Below are 19,356 nucleotides of genomic sequence, written 5' to 3'. Positions count from 1 at the left end.
CACCGATTCCAGACAGCTACATCATATAAAGCTTATTGCATGTGAACATAGGCAGCACAGTCAGTTACAAAGGGCAATAAAAGCTGGCAAATGAGAGAAGCAGCTCCACTAGCTCAGTTGGTGGAAGGAACTGTTCAACTTAGACAGAAGGCTCAGCTGAGGGCTCTAGGATACACACACCTCCACTGACACATCTCTGTTTTTATTGTGGACAACCTAAACAGTGTCTTATGCAGACAATCATCGTATAATCAGTTTCCTGAAGAGTGAGGCTGAGAATTAATTTAGTTGAACTCAGGTTAATTTACTTCAAACTGAGATGAGATGAGTGTTGATTAACAGAGTCAAATGTCAACTCAATTAAAGTAATTCAAGCTTAATAAGAAGAAAAGGAGTACTTGTGGCACCTTAGAGACTAAGAAATTTATTAAGCTTTTGTGAGCTACAGCTCACGTCATCGGATGCAACCTTAATAAGAAAACATTTGTCACATACTTCTTGACATAAAGGCTCAAAGTAGTATTAGTGAAGCTACTGTAGTTAGGAATGCAGAGTATACATTCAGACACCATGGTCAAAAATAGAGGAACATTTTCTAAATGGTTCAGACTTGGCCTCCCTTTAACCTATTTAATTTACATCTTCACTTTTGATTCACAAAATGAAATTGTGCCCACATTCTTTAATTATCCATAGTGGCATATTCCATTCAAGTGCAGGTGCAAAACCATAAGCTTGCAGAAGGAAACCACCCTTTTGAAAATTTGTCCCATAGGGTCACAATTATTCTGCTCTATTCAAAACACTTGTCATTTTTCTTTGTCCCTTTGTTTATTTGGGGTGGGGAGAGGAAAGGAAGGAAGGATTGTATTACAGCATTGTTATACTCATCCTTCATATTCTATAAGTACATTCCAACCAGCAATAAAAATGCTGTTAATATAATAGAACATAATACAATATGACAATAAGACATTTAAGATGAACATTGAAGTAATAGAACTGTTAAAAGGATTTCTTGTGCATCAAACCATAGAAAAGCAAATACAGTGTATTTGTAATGGAATCTTAACAAATGAACTGCCCGGCAATTATCTTTTGGAGTACTAAAACATGAAATACATTCACTTGAACTCTCATACTACATTAAAGGACTAAATCTGTAAACTGCTGTTTCTGTATAACAAAATGAAAATCACATTAAGTGTTTATTGGGATGAAAGTGCTAATGAAATAAATATTTCAAGGGGAAGCTATGTACTGCCTAGTGTACCAATGCACTTATTTATTTAAATTTATTTTTAAAGATCAAAGTTCCAGCTCAATTTTGGGTTTGCTGGAAGGCCTCCTCTCACAGCATTATGAGCTGGCATGACACAACGCGGATTCATAAATTTGGTTCCTGTTCTTCCCAGTGATCAGGGCTGGGAACCCTATGAGGGCTTCATCTAATCATTGGAGAGAGAGGGCACATCCAGTTTTGTAGGCCTCAGTTTCCCCATTTATAAAATGGTAGTTATCATGTATTACATATTTATAAAGAGTACCAGCTGCTTTAGAAATAAAAGAACAAGGGTCTGATCTTGACAAGTTTATAAACTAGGGCTCAATACTGTAAAGACTCATGCCGTTGACTAAGTTCTAAGTCAGTTAGGCTAATCACATGAGGAAAGTTGCACATGCATACAAGTCTTTGGATGACCTATCCAATCTATGACATATATAGGCCTGTTCCAGTGTACTCTACTCACCAACAGATGGCATCACCTTCAGATGATTCAGGAGATTAGCTCTGCCCAGTTCAGCAACTCCTTTCTTCTCTTTCCATATTGAGTGGGAGGAGAGTTGCCCAGAGTTGCAGTACAACTGCTTCATGACTCAGCCCTCCAGCCAGGTCATTCTGTGATTTCCCCGGGGGAGCGAGGCAGAAATAAAGAGAGGGAAGGAGGAAGGGGTCTCTTTCAACGTCCTTCTACATCAGCAGTGCCAGGCAGTCCTTATGCCTTGTACTCTGACTACATCACTCCTGGGGTCTTCCTATTCACTGCCCTTAGCAATACCACTCTACAGGGGATGGCAGGGGAACCCAGGTCCCCCCTCTACTCTGGAGTCCAGTCCAGGGCCCTGTAGTGAGCATTTAAGATCTGCATCTACACCAGCCTCATTACTCTCACCCCTGGATTTCTTTGTACTGCACTACTTCTGCTCTTTCTTATCTCAGGAAAAAATCCTCCCTACTATGCCCTACACTGTTTCTGGTCTTCTAGCTTTACAGATTGGGGATTGGTCCTGCTTTGAACAGGGGGTTGGATTAGATGACCTCCTGAGGTCCCTTCCAACCCTGATATTCTATGATTCTATGAGAAACCCTGCCTATTTCCACACAGGTGAGCTTCCTTCTAAAAGTGGTGTAAGATCCCAGTAAGCACCATTGTCAGAGACTGTGAAGCCAACGCTAACTCATGCACTTTAGCCAATCAACTATTATCCTACCCAGTATTATTTTATTTCAGATAAAGTGTTAACTTAAGAATTTAAGTAAAAAGCCACATCAGATTCCTGTCCAAGAGTAAGAAATTTTTATTAAAGTACAAGAATTTGTATTAACTATGGCAAGATATAACTAATTACAAAGTTATATAATTTCCCTGCACGCTCTTTCTGTGAAAGCTCCTCTTGTCCTCTGCTTGTTTGTGAGCTTCTGTAGTGTCTAGCTGCTTCTCTGCTGGGCCCAGGCACTTCCACTTTCAATCCTTATTTCTTTTTGTTTACTCTGAGACTTCGTGGCCCAGGCTAAATCATATGCCACAGGCATGAGAACTCATAGTTCCCATCACAGGAGCTGCTGAAGCTAGTGCTCAAGTACTAGAGTGATAACAGCCATATAAATACCTAACTAGATATATATTATCTTGCTATACAACTAAAATGGGATGATAGGGGGAGAAAGGTAAAACAGAGGATAAATGCTTAGGGTCGGGAAGTATGAAACAACAGGCCTAGAAGCAGCAAGCTAAGGGGGAACAAGTCTGAGGTTGTAGTAAGTTATTATAAGAGTCAGTTTGCCTATACCTAAGTTGAATTTGTAATTTTACTACCTTCTATTAATGTACAACTGTTGGGGTACCGTTAAAAGCAAATAAATATCAAAGCCCTAAAATTGAGACAACCCTCAAAATGCATTCACAGGTAACCTGAATAGAAATTTTCTTTGTGTTGATTCACAAACAAAACTGACTTTTAGTGACAAAAGATGTTTAAAGAAGAAAAGAAATGATGGCATTGTATAATCATGCTTTCCATAGCTGCCCCTCTCCTTTCCAATGGACTAAGGGTAACACAGAATAACATATACTGACAATAACATTGAAATATAAAACGAACAATTGTTAAATGGTTAGATTAAAAGCATTGTTCACTCTATTTTAATGGTTTGTAATTACATATAGTGAATGAAAACAGACGAGTTAACACTTCAGCCAAGTCCTTCCTGGCATAAGCATGGTTTTGCCAGTTCCTCTTTTAGCAATTCTATGTAATTTTCTTAAATTGTTACTGCTGACAGAACAAAGGTAACATGCTGTCTTGGAATATGTAATGATAAAAAACCCCACACCTCTTTTCTGGGCAGACCTACATCAGGATGACACAAAAACAACAGGACCCTGAAACTGAAAACCAATCAGGAAAAATGCAGATATTGGGTCATTGAAGCTTGTGCTTGCATAATGTATGGGTTACCTAGAATCCAAAGGTCTGATATGCTAAAAGCCAATTGGATGAAAATTAAGTAACTTGTAATGTAGAAAAATGGATAAAAGATCTAAGTGAACATGGGCCCTAAATAGAGAAACACTGGACCAGAAACTGAAGAATGGAAATGAAGCAGCAGACCAAGGGATCAGAGAAGGCAAAATGGTGAAAGAACTTCCCAGAAGACTGTGGTTCAGAGATCCAGTCTCAGAGTGAGGTGTGGGAAGCCAGGCCTATCACCTGAGGGGTGATCTCAAGAGGTCCTTAAAGGGGTCTAAGATCTGTAATCATCACATTCAGCTTCAAAAAGGAAGAGGAAGAGTAAACCATTCTAGCCTGGAAGGAGCCAGATCCAGAGTATTCCCCAATAAACAGCTTTTCCATTGTTTCCTCCGGGAATTTTATGTATCATTGTTTCATTTTCTGTTGGTTTCTCCCTTAATAGCTTCCATAGATCTAACTCCTGGCACTTAGTCAAGTTACTATCAAACAAATACAGAGGGACATATTACGTTAATAAATGTAACACTGTCATTCTCTACCCTGAACAAAGCCTTTAATTGGTCTGTTTATGTTTTGAATGCAAAAAGATTAGTAATGTTTAAATACTGGAAATAACCAAAGTTAGTGTATTTGGTACATTTTATTGGAAACAATGAGTCAAGGCTCCAGTAACTCATGGTTATTCATGCTATCACAATTTCAATATCTTTTAATGGAACTGAAATTAATTCCAGTCACTGGTGTAGCTCAAAGCTGGAAAAGTTGCAAATGCTAACATAAGTGGAAAAGAGAAGGCAATAACCTCTGAAAACAGAGAGAATCGAACATTTCTATTACTTGTACAGCAGGTTTCAGAAAGCTAAAATGAAACATAGAGGAAAAGATCAATGAGCCACATTGTACTGAAGTATCTTTACAGCTGGAGCATAACAATGGAATGACTGAAAAGTGAAGAGATTTTTAAAGAAGATAAAATTGTTTTAATTCATGACAGCCAGAGGATTGCTCTGGGTGCTTTTCTTAGTCTGACTGAACATACATAATTTTTTTTTTAAATCTGGATCATACTAACTGAGATGTCTGAAAAAGAAGGGCTGCATTTGTACAATTGAAAATGATAGCTGGTAAAACATTCTGTAAATGAAACACATGTACATATAAGCTTATCACTGCCTTTCATACATACTTCCTACTTATACACATTCTAATTATAGAAAATACTTTTTCAGGCTTGTCAAGTTTCCCTCCCCACTCTGAACTCTAAGGTACAGATGTGGGGACCTTCATGAAAGACCCCCTAAGCTTATTCTTACCAGCTTAGGTTAAAACTTCCCCAAGGCACAGATTTTTTTCTTGCCTTGGGAACTAGCTTAGATTAAAAACTTGGTACACTGCCACCACCAAGCAATTTAAACAAAGAACTGGGAAAAAGCACACTTGGAGACATCTTCCCCCAAAATATCCCCCCAAGCCCTACACCCCCTTTCCTGGGGAAGGCTTGATAATAATATCCTCACCAATTGGTCCAGGTGAACACAAGGGTGAAACCCTTGGATCTTAAGAACAATGAAAAAGCAATCAGGTTCTTAAAAGAAGAATTTTAATTAAAGAAAAGGCAAAAGAATCACCTCTGTAAAATCAGGATGGTAAATACCTTACAGGGTAATCAGATTCAAAACATAGAGAATCCCTCTAGGCAAAACCTTAAGTTACAAAAAGGCACAAAAACAGGAATATACATTTCCTCCAGCACAGCAAATTTCACAAGCCAAAAAAACAAAAGAAAATCTAATGCATTTTTTAGCTAGATTACTTACTAACTTTACAGGAGTTGGAAGGCTTGCATCTTTGATCTGTTCCCAGCAAAGGTATCACATAGACAAACAAAAACCTTCCCCCCAGATTTGAAAGTATCTTGTCCCCTCATTGGTCATTTTGGGTCAGGTGCAAGCAAGGTTACCTTAGCTTCTTAACCCTTTACAGGTCAAAGGGTTTTGCCTCTGGCCAGGAGGGATTTTATAGCACTGTATACAGAAAGGTGGTTACCCTTCCCTTTATATTTATGACAAGGCTAAGGTTGGTTATTTAAATATATTCACAATAATACTCATTTACATCTGTTTTCTGGGGCTGTCAAAATGCTTTGCAAACATTGAATAAAGCTTCCCAGCATCCCTGTGAGGTAGGTAGATAAATAGTATTTCCCTTATTTCACAGATGAGGCAATTATAATAGAGAGAGTTCAAGAGACTTGTCCAGGATAACACAAACTGTTTGTGACAGAGTCAAAAACAGATCCTAGATCTCCTGATTCTTAGTCCTATGCTTTAGTATCAAGATTCTTCCCCTCACCCCCCTCCCCTTGCTTTCTTCATGCCATCCTTTGTGACCAAACTGTTGCTTGCTTAAGTTGGGTGCCTAATGTTAGGCATTAAAATCTATATTTAGGCTCCTGACTACAGCTGTGTTAGGTATTCAGTTCAATGAGTAGTATGGTTACTCAGAACCCAAGTCTGAAAATAATGATCCAAGTACCTGTTTTAGAAATATAACTTAAAAATATGGGAGAGGGGGTTCTTCGTGAGTTTTTTATTTTTTAATTAAATATCCTCTTTAAACATGTCAGAAATACTGCAGTTTGAAAAACACCATATATCCTTGGAGGCATCCTGCCTGGAGAGCAGAAACAGTACAGCACATCGGTAAATCCATTCTTATTCAGGATAGCATTCAAACACGTTTAACTTTAACCACAGAACTTCCTGAAAATAACTCCTAGGGCAGATCTTTCAGAAAAACATCCACTCTTGATTTAAAATTTGATAGACAATCTGCCACAACCCTGGATAAATTGTTCCAATGGTTACTTACTCTCACTGTTAAAAAATTACACATTACTTCCAGACTGAATTTGTCTATCTTCAACTTCCAGTCATTGGATTATGTTATACTTTTCTGTGATACATTGAAGAGACCATTATTAAATATTTGTTCCCCATGTAGATACTTACAAACTAGTCAAATCGCCCCTTAACCTTCACTTTGTTAAGCTAAATAGATTGAGCTTTTTGAGTCTATCACTGTATGGCATGATATCTAATCCTTTACTCATTCTCATGGCTCTTTTCTATACCTGCTCCAATTTATCAATGTCCTTCTTGAATTGTGGACTAAACACAATATTCCAGCAATGGTTGCAACAGTGCCAAATACAGAGATACAATAACCTCTCTACACCTACTCAAGGTACCTCTGTTTAGGCATCCCAGGGTCACATTAGCTTTTTTAGCCTCAGTGTCACATTGGGAGTTAATATTCGGCTGATTATCCATCCCAAAATCTTTTCCAGAGACACTGCTTCCTCTGTCCTGTAAGTATGGCCTACACTCTCTGTTCCTAGATTTATACATTTAAAATGCAAATTGTTGGTTTGAGCCCATTTTACCAAGCAATCCAGATTGCCTTGAATTAGTGACCTGTGATCTTTATTATTTACCACTCCCCCAATTTTTTTGTGTCATCTGCAAACTTTATTAGTGATGATTTTATATTTTCTTCCAGGTCATTGATAAAATGTTATACAGCATAAGGCCAAGAACTGATTCCTGCTGGGCCCCACTGGAAACTTAGCTGCTCGATGACAATTTCCCATTTACAACTATATTTTGCGATTTTTTAATCCATTTAATGTGTGCCATGTTAATTTTATATCATTCTAGTTTTTTAATCAAAATGTTGTGTGGTACCAGAAGTATATTATGTCAACACTATTACCTTTATCAACCAAACTTATAATTCCATCAAAAATATATCAAGTTAGTTTCATATGATCTATTTTCCAGAAAGGCATGTTGATTTGCATTAATTACAATACCCTCCTGTAATTTTTTATTAATCAAGTCCTGTGTCAGCTGCTCTATTATCTTGCCCAGAATTAATGTGAGACTGACAGGCTAACGATTACCTGGGTCATCCCGTTTATGCTTTTAAAAAATTGGCACAAAGTTAGCTTTCTTCCAGTCTTATGGAACTTCCACGGTGTTCCAAGACTTACTGAAAATCAACATTAATGGTCCAGCAAGCTCCTCAGACAGCTCTTTTAAAACTCTTGGATGCAAGTTATATCAACCTGATGATTTAAAAACATCTAATTTTAGTAGCTTCTGTTTAACATCCTCCAGAAATACCAGTGGAATGGAAAGAGTGTGATCATCACCATATGATGAGACTATATCATTTTTACCCCTCAAATACAGAAGAGAAATATTGATTTTCTGTGTAATTATTGATAATTTTACCTGCTCTCCTGAATAGGTATGTTTTCCTGAATTGGAGCATAAATTATGAAAGTCACTATAATAAAAAGTAATTTGGGGTCATTCCCATTAACTGCTAAGCAACATCCACTTCCCTTCAGTTCAAATCTTATAGGAGTAGAGTGCACTCAGCAATTTCAGGATGAAGCCCTCTGAGGGCTTGCAAGATTTGGTCCTTATCTAGTAAACCATTATTAGAAGCAAGATAAAAGAAATGGCATGGTCAAACAAAAACAATCAAAGAAAGTTATAAAATGTGCTTGAAAAGAGGATTGTTTATTTGCTCCAGTTAATAAAACAAATGGTTTTGAATGATTGTTAGTGAATAAATACAAAGAAGAGTAAATACTAAGTTTGCAAGAATTTTCCACTTCTCTTTATTCTCTTAATTGTCCATTTTGATCAGCAAAACTATAACTGAAATATTTTAAGTTCTTCATGGTTAGATAAGAACAGTTCATGGAAAAATCATAAAAAAGAAGAAAGAAAGACCAGAGAAAAAGGTTTCAAAGTGTAGTTTTGATTGTGCTTTACAACCATTTTCTTTTTCATCTTACATACTACAATATGCCCTGAACTTCAATCCTTACTATATAAAATATACCCATTTGGACTATTTATCCACACTTATCCTTTCAAAAGTTTTGGTATTAACTAGCATCAGCGTAAATGTTTTTTCCTTAAGTTCCTATAAGAGGGAACTTATTTATAATTAGTAACAAAGCATATTCCAATGCAAAATATTTTCTTGTCATAATAAAATTGAAGATCATATTTTCTCGTAGAGCGAGATGATATGCATAGTCAGAAAGATGTTAAAAGCTATACTGCATGGGGAAAAAAACCAACCCTGCTGAAATCAAAATACATGCACACTCTGCTGTCTAAATTTCAGAACAAGTACCAAACTTCTTAGCAGTTGGTAGGACAGAGATATTTAAATTTAGAGGTAGGTCAAATTATAGTTTTACTTTCTCTGAGTTTCATGAAATATGAAAAAACCTTGTGTTCTGTAAAAATGTTCCATTGGGCTCACCAGCTTATTTCCACTAACACTGATAAAAGCTTTCAGCAGAGCTGTACAACTTGAAGAAGTCTCTTATGTCTCCTCTATTTGCATAATATGTTGATTACATAACTCCCACTGCTGCTAAATTGCTGCTATGGACAAGCTCTTTAAAAAAAAAAAAAGTAAATAAAATGAAAAGTAAAGGACTACCTGGCAAGGAATAGAAGACTGGTAGATGTCTGGGATAGATGAATTGTAGTATGATGGTTCTTTCTTTCTTTCTTTCTTTCTTTCTTTCTTTCTTTCTTTCTTTCTTTCTTTCTTTCTTTCTTTCTTGTACAAAACTTTTTCTTGGAGATAATGTAATCCTACTGAATCACTGATTTACAGATTATCGGAATGTCTCATTCAACCCCGTTGAAATGCATGTTTTTTTAAAAAAGTCTATTGTTTAAAAAAACCTAAGGAACTTTGTACAAAACTAATATTAAAATATAATCAAAGTGAAAACAAAAACAAAAACACAAAAGAAACAAAAAAGTAAGTGAATTTACCATTCCCTTGCATCTTTAAATCATAATTTTAAGATGAAAAACTGTATCAATAGTTGCACTTGTTTGCTATTTAAAAGGTTCAACTGGGACGTTTAGGGAAAACATCGCTCTTCATTTTTTGCCTGTAAGCACTGAAGAAACAGTATCCCTTCAATAAGACTACCCATGTGAGCAAAGGCTGCAGAATAGGGAACTAATTTAATGGTTACACAGCGCAGGCAGTTACATAAATGTCATCCATAAACATATACTCATAGATCTCCATCCAGCTCACTGGTGCTATGGGGTGGGTAAATTACATGTTCATGCAGCAGTGGAGGTAGAGTAAGTTAAAGGGAAGAGCAGCAATGCTTGTACAAAGTTGCATTCATATGAACCCCTCTGATAAAGGCTGTCAAGGGATACAATGAATCATATAATCACAAAGATGCCCTGTCTATGCCCCTTACCAGGTAATGCTACCCACTATGGGGTCAGGACTGGTCTGCTTGGGAACACTGGCAGAATCAATACCCTTCAATGACAGATTCTGCTTAACAATTCCTTTGCTCATTCAGGTTTCAGAGTAGCAGCCGTGTTAGTCTGTATTCGCAAAAAGAAAAGGAGTACCCGTGGCACCTTAGAGACTAACAAATTTATTAGAGCATAAGCTTTCGTGAGCTACAGCTCACTTCATCGGATGCATTACGTGGAAAAAGCAGAGGAGAGATTTATATACACACACACAGAGAACATGAAACAATGGGTTTATCATACACACTCTAAGGAGAGTGATCACTTAAGATAAGCCATCACCAGCAGCAGGGGGGGAAAGGAGGAAAACCTTTCATGGTGACAAGCAAGGTAGGCTAATTCCAGCAGTTAACAAGAATATCAGAGGAACAGTGGGGGGTGGGAGGGTGGGAGGGAGAAATACCATGGGGAAATAGTTTTACTTTGTGTAATGACTCATCCATTCCCAGTCTCTATTCAAGCCTAAGTTAATTGTATCCAGTTTGCAAATTAATTCCAATTCAGCAGTCTCTCCAAGGAGTCTGTTTTTGAAGCTTTTTTGTTGAAGTATAGCCACTCTTAGGTCTGTGATCGAGTGACCAGAGAGATTGAAGTGTTCTCCAACTGGTTTTTGAATGTTATAATTCTTGACGTCTGATTTGTGTCCATTCATTCTTTTACGTAGAGACTGTCCAGTTTGGCCAATGTACATGGCAGAGGGGCATTGCTGGCACATGATGGCATATATCACATTGGTAGATGCGCAGGTGAACGAGCCTCTGATAGTGTGGCTGATGTGATTAGGCCCTATGATGGTATTCCCTGAATAGATATGTGGACAGAGTTGGCAACGGGCTTTGTTGCAAGGATAGTTTCCTGGGTTAGTGGTTCTGTTGTGTGGTGTGTGGTTGCTGGTGAGTATTTGCTTCAGATTGGGGGGCTGTCTGTAAGCAAGGACTGGTCTGTCTCCCAAGATCTGTGAGAGTGATGGGTCGTCCTTCAGGATAGGTTGTAGATCCTTGATGATGCGTTGGAGAGGTTTTAGTTGGGGGCTGAAGGTGATGGCTAGTGGCGTTCTGTTGTTTTCTTTGTTGGGCCTGTCCTGTAGTAGGTGACTTCTGGGTACTCTTCTGGCTCTGTCAATCTGTTTCTTCACTTCAGCAGGTGGGTATTGTAGTTGTAGGAATGCATGATATAGATCTTGTAGGTGTTTGTCTCTGTCTGAGGGGTTGGAGCAAATGTGGTTATATCGTAGCGCTTGGCTGTAGACAATGGATCGAGTGGTATGATCTGGATGAAAGCTAGAGGCATGTAGGTAGGAATAGCGGTCAATAGGTTTCCGATATAGGGTGGTGTTTATGTGACCATCGCTTATTAGCACCGTAGTGTCCAGGAAGTGGATCTCTTGTGTGGACTGGTCCAGGCTGAGGTTGATGGTGGGACGGAAATTGGTGAAATCCTGGTGGAATTCCTCAAGAGCTTCTTTTCCATGGGTCCAGATGATGAAGATGTCATCAATGTAGCGCAAGTAGAGTAGGGGCATTAGGGGACGAGAGCTGAGGAAGCGTTGTTCTAAGTCAGCCATAAAAATGTTGCAATACTGTGGGGCCATGCGGGTACCCATCGCAGTGCCGCTGATTTGAAGGTATACATTGTCACCAAATGTGAAATAGTTATGGGTCAGGACAAAGTCACAAAGTTCAGCCACCAGGTTAGCCGTGACAGTATCGGGGATACTGTTCCTGACGGCTTGTAGTCCATCTTTGTGTGGAATGTTGGTGTAGAGGGCTTCTACATCCATAGTGGCTAGGATGGTGTTTTTAGGAAGATCACCAATGGACTGTAGTTTCCTCAGGAAGTCAGTGGTGTCTCGAAGATAGCTGGGAGTGCTGGTAACGAAGGGCCTGAGGAGGGAGTCTACATAGCCAGACAATCCTGCTGTCAAGGTGCCAATGCCTGAGATGATGGGGCGTCCAGGATTTCCACGTTTATGGATCTTGGGTAGCAGATAGAATACCACAGGTCGGGGCTCCAGGGGTGTGTCTGGGCGGATTTGTTCTTGTGCTTTTTCAGGGAGTTTCTTGAGCAAATGCTGTAGTTTAAATCAAAACTGCAGAAGCTATCGGAAGCCTGTATCACAAGAAAGGGGAAAAAATTCATAGGAAGGAGTTGTAGACCAAGCTGGATGAGCAAGCATCTTAGAGAGGTGATTAAGAAGAAGCAGAAAGCATACAGGGAGTGGAAGATGGGAGGGATCAGCAAGGAAAGCTACCTAATTGAGGTCAGAACATGTAGGGATCAAGTGAGACAGGCTAAAAGTCGAGTAGAGTTGGACCTTGCAAAGGGAATTAAAACCAATAGTAAAAGGTTCTATAGACATATAAATAAGAAGAAAACTAAAAAGGAAGAAGTGGGGCCGCTTAACACTGAGGATGGAGTGGAGGTTAAAGATAATCTAGGCATGGCCCAATATCTAAACAAATACTTTGCCTCAGTCTTTAATAAGGCTAAAGAGGAATTTGGGGATAATGGTAGCATGACAAATGGGAAGGAGGATATAGAGGTAAGATCACTTAAGATAAGCCATCACCAGCAGCAGACCTAAGAGTGGCTATACTTCAACAAAAAAGCTTCAAAAACAGACTCCAACGAGAGACTGCTGAATTGGAATTAATTTACAATGGAATTTTCATGGAAGCCATCACCTTCAGCCCCCAACTAAAACCTCTCCAACGCATCATCAAGGATCTACAACCTATCCTGAAGGACGAGCCATCGCTCTCTCAGATCTTGGGAGACAGACCAGTCCTTGCTTACAGACAGCCCCCCAATCTGAAGCAAATACTCACCAGCAACCACACACCACACAACAGAACCACTAACCCAGGAACCTATCCTTGCAACAAAGCCCGTTGCCAACTCTGTCCACATATCTATTCAGGGGATACCATCATAGGGCCTAATCACATCAGCCACACTATCAGAGGCTCGTTCACCTGCGCATCTACCAATGTGATATATGCCATCATGTGCCAGCAATGCCCCTCTGCCATGTACATTGGCCAAACTGGACAGTCTCTACATAAAAGAATGAATGGACACAAATCAGACGTCAAGAATTATAACATTCAAAAACCAGTTGGAGAACACTTCTATCTCTCTGGTCACTCGATCACAGACCTAAGAGTGGCTATACTTCAACAAAAAAGCTTCAAAAACAGACTCCTTGGAGAGACTGCTGAATTGGAATTAATTTGCAAATTGGATACAATTAACTTAGGCTTGAATAGAGACTGGGAATGGATGAGTCATTACACAAAGTAAAACTATTTCCCCATGGTATTTCTCCCTCCCACCCCCCACCCCCCACTGTTCCTCTGATATTCTTGTTAACTGCTGGAATTAGCCTACCTTGCTTGTCACCATGAAAGGTTTTCCTCCTTTCCCCCCCCTGCTGCTGGTGATGGCTTGTCTTAAGTGATCACTCTCCTTACAGTGTGTATGATAAACCCATTGTTTCATGTTCTCTGTGTGTGTGTATATAAATCTCTCCTCTGCTTTTTCCACCAAATGCATCCGATGAAGTGAGCTGTAGCTCACGAAAGCTTATGCTCTAATAAATTTGTTAGTCTCTAAGGTGCCACGGGTACTCCTTTTCTTTTTGCGAATACAGACTAACAGGGCTGCTACTCTGAAATGTATTTCCCCATGGTATTTCTCCCTCCCACCCCACCCCCCACTGTTCCTCTGATATTCTTGTTAACTGCTGGAATTAGCCTACCTTGCTTGTCACCATGAAAGGTTTTCCTCCTTCCCCCCCCCCCTGCTGCTGGTGATGGCTTATCTTAAGTGATCACTCTCCTTACAGTGTGTATGATAAACCCATTGTTTCATGTTCTCTGTGTGTGTGTATATAAATCTCTCCTCTGCTTTTTCCACCAAATGCATCCGATGAAGTGAGCTGTAGCTCACGAAAGCTTATGCTCTAATAAATTTGTTAGTCTCTAAGGTGCCACAAGTACTCCTTTTCTTTTTGTGAATACAGACTAACAGGGCTGCTACTCTGAAACATGCTATTGACAGATCATTAAGGAAGCTTAGCTCCAATCCTTGCAAAGTTCCACCTCAGTATAGTCTCATTTATTATAGACTTTTCTTTATGATAGTTTACTATCCATATAAATGCTCAGATCCACACCTGGGAATTAAGTTTTCAAATAAAAATCGTGCAGTACAGAATCAAATGCTTTATTTTCCAAATATAATACACATACACACCTACATTCTCTTCCTCATCTATGGCTACAATTCATTCTAAATGCTGATTAAGACTTGTATTATTCACGTTTGTGGATACAATACCCTTTTGAAATCCAGATATTTGTTCCATTATTTAATGAAGGGCTTATATTAGATGATTATTTTCAGTATTCAGGGTTTTTTGAACATGTCATGATGTCAATTCAGCAAGGTATTTACACATTTTGCCCCACATTAAGCATCAATATAAGCATCAATATATCCAATGACTTGAATAGGAGTTTCACTTGGGCTCAAAGTTAGGCAAATGCTTAAGTACTTTGCAGCATCAGGACTTAGGACTCAAAAAAACCCAAATGCTGCAGGGTTTATTTGTACCTCCCTGATTCTCCAGCCCTTTTCAGAAATAATGGCCTCTCGGTCCATCAGTTACTTTATTTGCTGCACTCCAAACCCCTCAGCCCCAACCTGGAGCCCCCTCCTGCACCCAAACCCCTCATTCTCGGCCCCACCCCAGAAAAGGGGTGGGGCAGGGCTTTGGGAAGGGGCAGGGCAAGGATGTTCAGTTTTGTGCAGTTAGAAAGTTGGCAGCCCTAATAGGGTAGCAATTTTATCTCATTCTTAAAGCATCTAAAAATACTTAATGGATGACTGCAAAATGGTTAATCATTCCAGAGTGTGCAGCTTGCTAAAAATGTCTCTCTAAACCTCTAATCTGAAGCTAATGCAGTTTTTTCCAATAAGTTTAATTCCTTAAAATGCAAACCTACAACAAACAATATAATTATGCCTGTTCCCACAGACGCTTCCTCAGTCACATGTAATCTCCATTTCTCTCTGCTAGATCATCTCACAGTTAATTTTCATTTCAGACACAGATTTCTGAGTGATTTTCTAGTACAAAGTTGGTTTTAAATAATGATTCTTTACTTAAGTCAATGTGTAACATTGTAAATAAGAATTAATGTAATAGTAAGAGCCTGTTCCAGCGGCCATCAATGTAAATTAGGATTTTTTTTCGATTGACTGCAGTGATCACCAGGTGCCCTAAAAGCAAATTAGATTCCAGATTTTTGAAATAAAGATCTGAAACTTTTGGGGATCTCATCACTATTCACTACAACTAAAATCAAGGCTTTTGTATTATTTTGTTCATGGTGAATTCAGTTACAACGAAATGTTCATTTACCAATCAATGGAAATTAATCTGATCTCAGCTGTATAAGAGTAAATCCATTGGAGATAATGGAGTTACATCAGTGCAAGATTGGTATAAAAACAAAATCATCCCTAAAAGTACCCATTATTTGTTATGGTATTCCTTATTTATCCTTATTGACAGAGTAGCGTTGGAGTCAGTGGATACTGGCTCATGTCATGTGACAAGTGTATTACCCTTTTGAAACTCTGACCCAGGTAATATGACAGGGCAGAACTTTATTTCTGTCTCTTACCATCACTCCTGTCTGTCACATTTTCATTACTCCTATTGTCTTCTGCCAATACACAGTTGCTGATACACCTGCTGAGAAAGGTGGAAATGGAATAATTTCACATTCACCAAGGAGCAAACTCTGCGCATATCTGCTCTTCAGTCAGTAATGGGTTGCTGTACTCAAAGACTGTAAAATGTTACAGTTCTTTTTCCCTTTTCACTCTATAAGCAATCATGCTCCTTATCACTAAGAAAAATGACCTCTATGATAGCACAATATAAATTCGGAAATTCACTATAGTCTCTGAGCTCGAACCCACAATGGGATTTAAAGTTGTGGCAACAAAGAGTAAAGAATCAGTGAACTAAGGCAGAAAGCATTAGTGTGTTAAGCAATCATTTCAACTTTCTCTTTCCATTTTTCATACTCAGACTTATCTGAAAAAACATTTTGCACTCAACAGATGTTTGAATCATTTCATCATTCTACCATCTGAGATTAAAAAAATCAATACAAGAATAACAGGGGTGCTTAAACTCAGTGGGAAGATTTAAAAAGTAAATGGAGGATGAAGGAAAACTACATTGGCAGAACACTCATACAAAGAAGATCTCAGATATGCTGCATACATACACTCTGTCTACAAAAAGCTTATCAGGATTTACTTGTTGTTTCTGTAGTTTAAAGAACAAGGAGTCAGTGGGGAGTGGAAACAAGTTTGCTTGTAGAAAAAGTAATCTCTTAAACGTTTCAGTTGTATTAGTTATAAAACTTATTATAAAGGATACCAGAAGATCATCACATAACTGGCAAATTGTAAGGTGGAGAGATTAGAGGTGCAGTGAAATATCTCTAATCCTTCAAGGGTGTGGAAGTGTTATGATACTCACACACCCTTATACAGACGACTTCTTGTGAAAAGTTTTTATTGCTCTGGAGAGAATGATTTTTTGTGCTGCAAAATAATGAAACTGTTTTAAACTGTTAGATAGAAACTCTTTGGTTCACGAACTCTCCCTCTTACAGTGCTCATCAGTCAATCAAGTACTTATTCTAAGAAGTTGTACTATCTTAAAAGCAGTTTTTAGAGAAAAAGCTGACTTTATACTGAAGCATTCTTCAACTGGAAATAAGCCTCTTTTGGTTCACTGTCAATTCTGACATTGGTTAAATGTCTTCATTTTTCAGTTCAAGTAGCTCAGAGAACCTATTTTCTGTTGTAGTGATTGTATTAATTTTGGGATAGATAGTTGTTTGAGCAAACAATAGCTATCTCTGCTATGTGTGTGAATACATATTATAGGGATCACCATCAAAACATAAATCCAAATACTGTTTTCCAATGCATCTAAACCAGTTTGGAAGTGGACTTTCTATGGATTGCATGGCAGGGAAGTTAGGTGGATTTAATGTAGAAATCCTTATGCCTGACTTTGCTATATTTCATTTAAACTGTCAAAGTACCACTTTGCTGTCCTCCCTGCTTTCAAGTTATCATCCTGGAGACTATTAATAATGCTCTTGCTCTAGGTCTCAGAGGCAGCAAATAGCACAATAGCTAAAATCCAGATCTAGCTCAGTTTACCGATTACCAATCAGATTACATATTAAAATCAGTTCACCCTTTTTAACCTAACCTATCAAGCCCCATGGGATTTTGCGTCTCTCTGGCTCTAGTCACTCCTTTCAGCTGTCCATGTGCTAACTGAAGTTCTTTAATGCTTTTTTACACCAATACCAAACACACCATACAGAATGTCCTTTGTTAGAGTAATTTACTACCCTCTCCCTAGAACTCTATACTCAGAGAAGCTTATGGGTTGTTTCCATTTTTTAAGTAAGAACTGAAAACTCGTTTTCCCTTTTTCTCTGATTTGTTAATTTGTGGCAGTGCAGACTGTTTTGGCGAGTTAAGAAACCTTATAACTTGAAGTTGTTGTTTATCAGGTTACAGTCTTGACCAGTGTGGGGCTGTTACCCCTGCCCTGCAACCTTGGGTGCCTTACAGTACCTTTCTGAAGTAGTTCCCACCTTGGCAACTCACAGTCTTTCAGCATGCAGGTCATACCACAAATGTCTGTGTGTAACTGCAGCCTGCCAGACACAATTTGGCTACAGTTTGGCTCACATCAGCCTTTGTTATACTGCAGGCTGACCCCAATTCACACCCCAGTCCCAGATTTTCTCCCAGAAATGTATGTCCTGTCCTGCCCAGCTCTCTCCTGGACAGTACTGATATTTTAAGTCCTTTATTCTTTTAATGGAATAATATGTCAGTTTATTATCTCAAATAGTTATTCATATGCTTTTACTTAAACACACTGTATTAGATAAAACAGTAAAACAAGTTTATTAACTACAAAGAGATTTGAAGTAATGAGAAATAAAAGTCAGAAATGATTACAAGAAAAATAAAGATGAAATGTTTACTAATGCCTAACTAAACAAACTATATAAAATTCAAGAAAAGTTTCTTGCTACATGCTTCAGCAGATTACTCACCAAACTCTCAGGTCAGGACCCTCCACCAGAGTCCAACACAATGTTCCCTCTAATTTTTTCCATCCATGTGTGGAATGAATTTTGTTATGTGCACCAAATTATCAAGGTAATGTGTGGATGTGTGCCACCATTAAAAAAAAAACCCAAAACCTACATATAATATATATTTTTTAAAAGTTACCATAGGGATAATAACTTCAGCCAGGACAAGTTAGACATTTTAGAACTTACTACTTAACTAATTAAATTTAAGCATAAGAGAAATAAAAATGATGAAATGCATAGACCAGTCAAAAAATTCAAACAACCACACTTTGAAAGAATAAAATTACAAGAATATATGTGCATTGCAGGAAGTATCAAGAAGTAACAACAAAAATAATACAAATATGTATTGGGAGGTGAGAGTGAAAGACTGTGTGTGTGTGTGTGTGTGTGTGTGTGTAAGAGAGAGAGAGACAGACGGACACACACACACACTGTGTGAGACAGACACACTTATTGCCCCTTTAAATATGTTCACAGCCTGTCGGGACTCTCCAGCTGCCCAGTGGACTGCAGCTGCCCTGGGGCATCTTTCAGGTAATCAATATTGCTAACTCTCACACTATATATGGTGAAAAGAAAAGGAGTACTTGTGGCACCTTAGAGACTAACAAATTTATTAGAGCATAAGCTTTCGTGAGCTACAGCTCACTTCATCGGATGCATAAATGCAGCAAATTATGAGTTTTCAAATGATACCTTACAAAGCACACTTTCTAAAAAGATTATTACAATAGTATGTATTCTGTCACACAAGTCACCACAAAAAAGAAGTTTAGGGAGCTAGAGAATATGTGAATGTTCATAATACATAATATGTGAATGTTCATAATACATCGGGGCATACTTAGTTGGCATTTACAATTACACTGTGTGATATAGGACACTGAGAATATTCTCAAGGCCCGATATATCATTACATCACTCCGTTTTTACTCTGTTTGTCAATTTAATGGTGTTATAGCAGCATAAAATTGCATTCATAA

Source organism: Dermochelys coriacea, chromosome 4 (genome assembly GCF_009764565.3).
Source record: "Dermochelys coriacea isolate rDerCor1 chromosome 4, rDerCor1.pri.v4, whole genome shotgun sequence".
NCBI lineage: Eukaryota > Metazoa > Chordata > Testudines > Dermochelyidae > Dermochelys > Dermochelys coriacea.
This window is presented reverse-complemented; position numbering follows the sequence as displayed.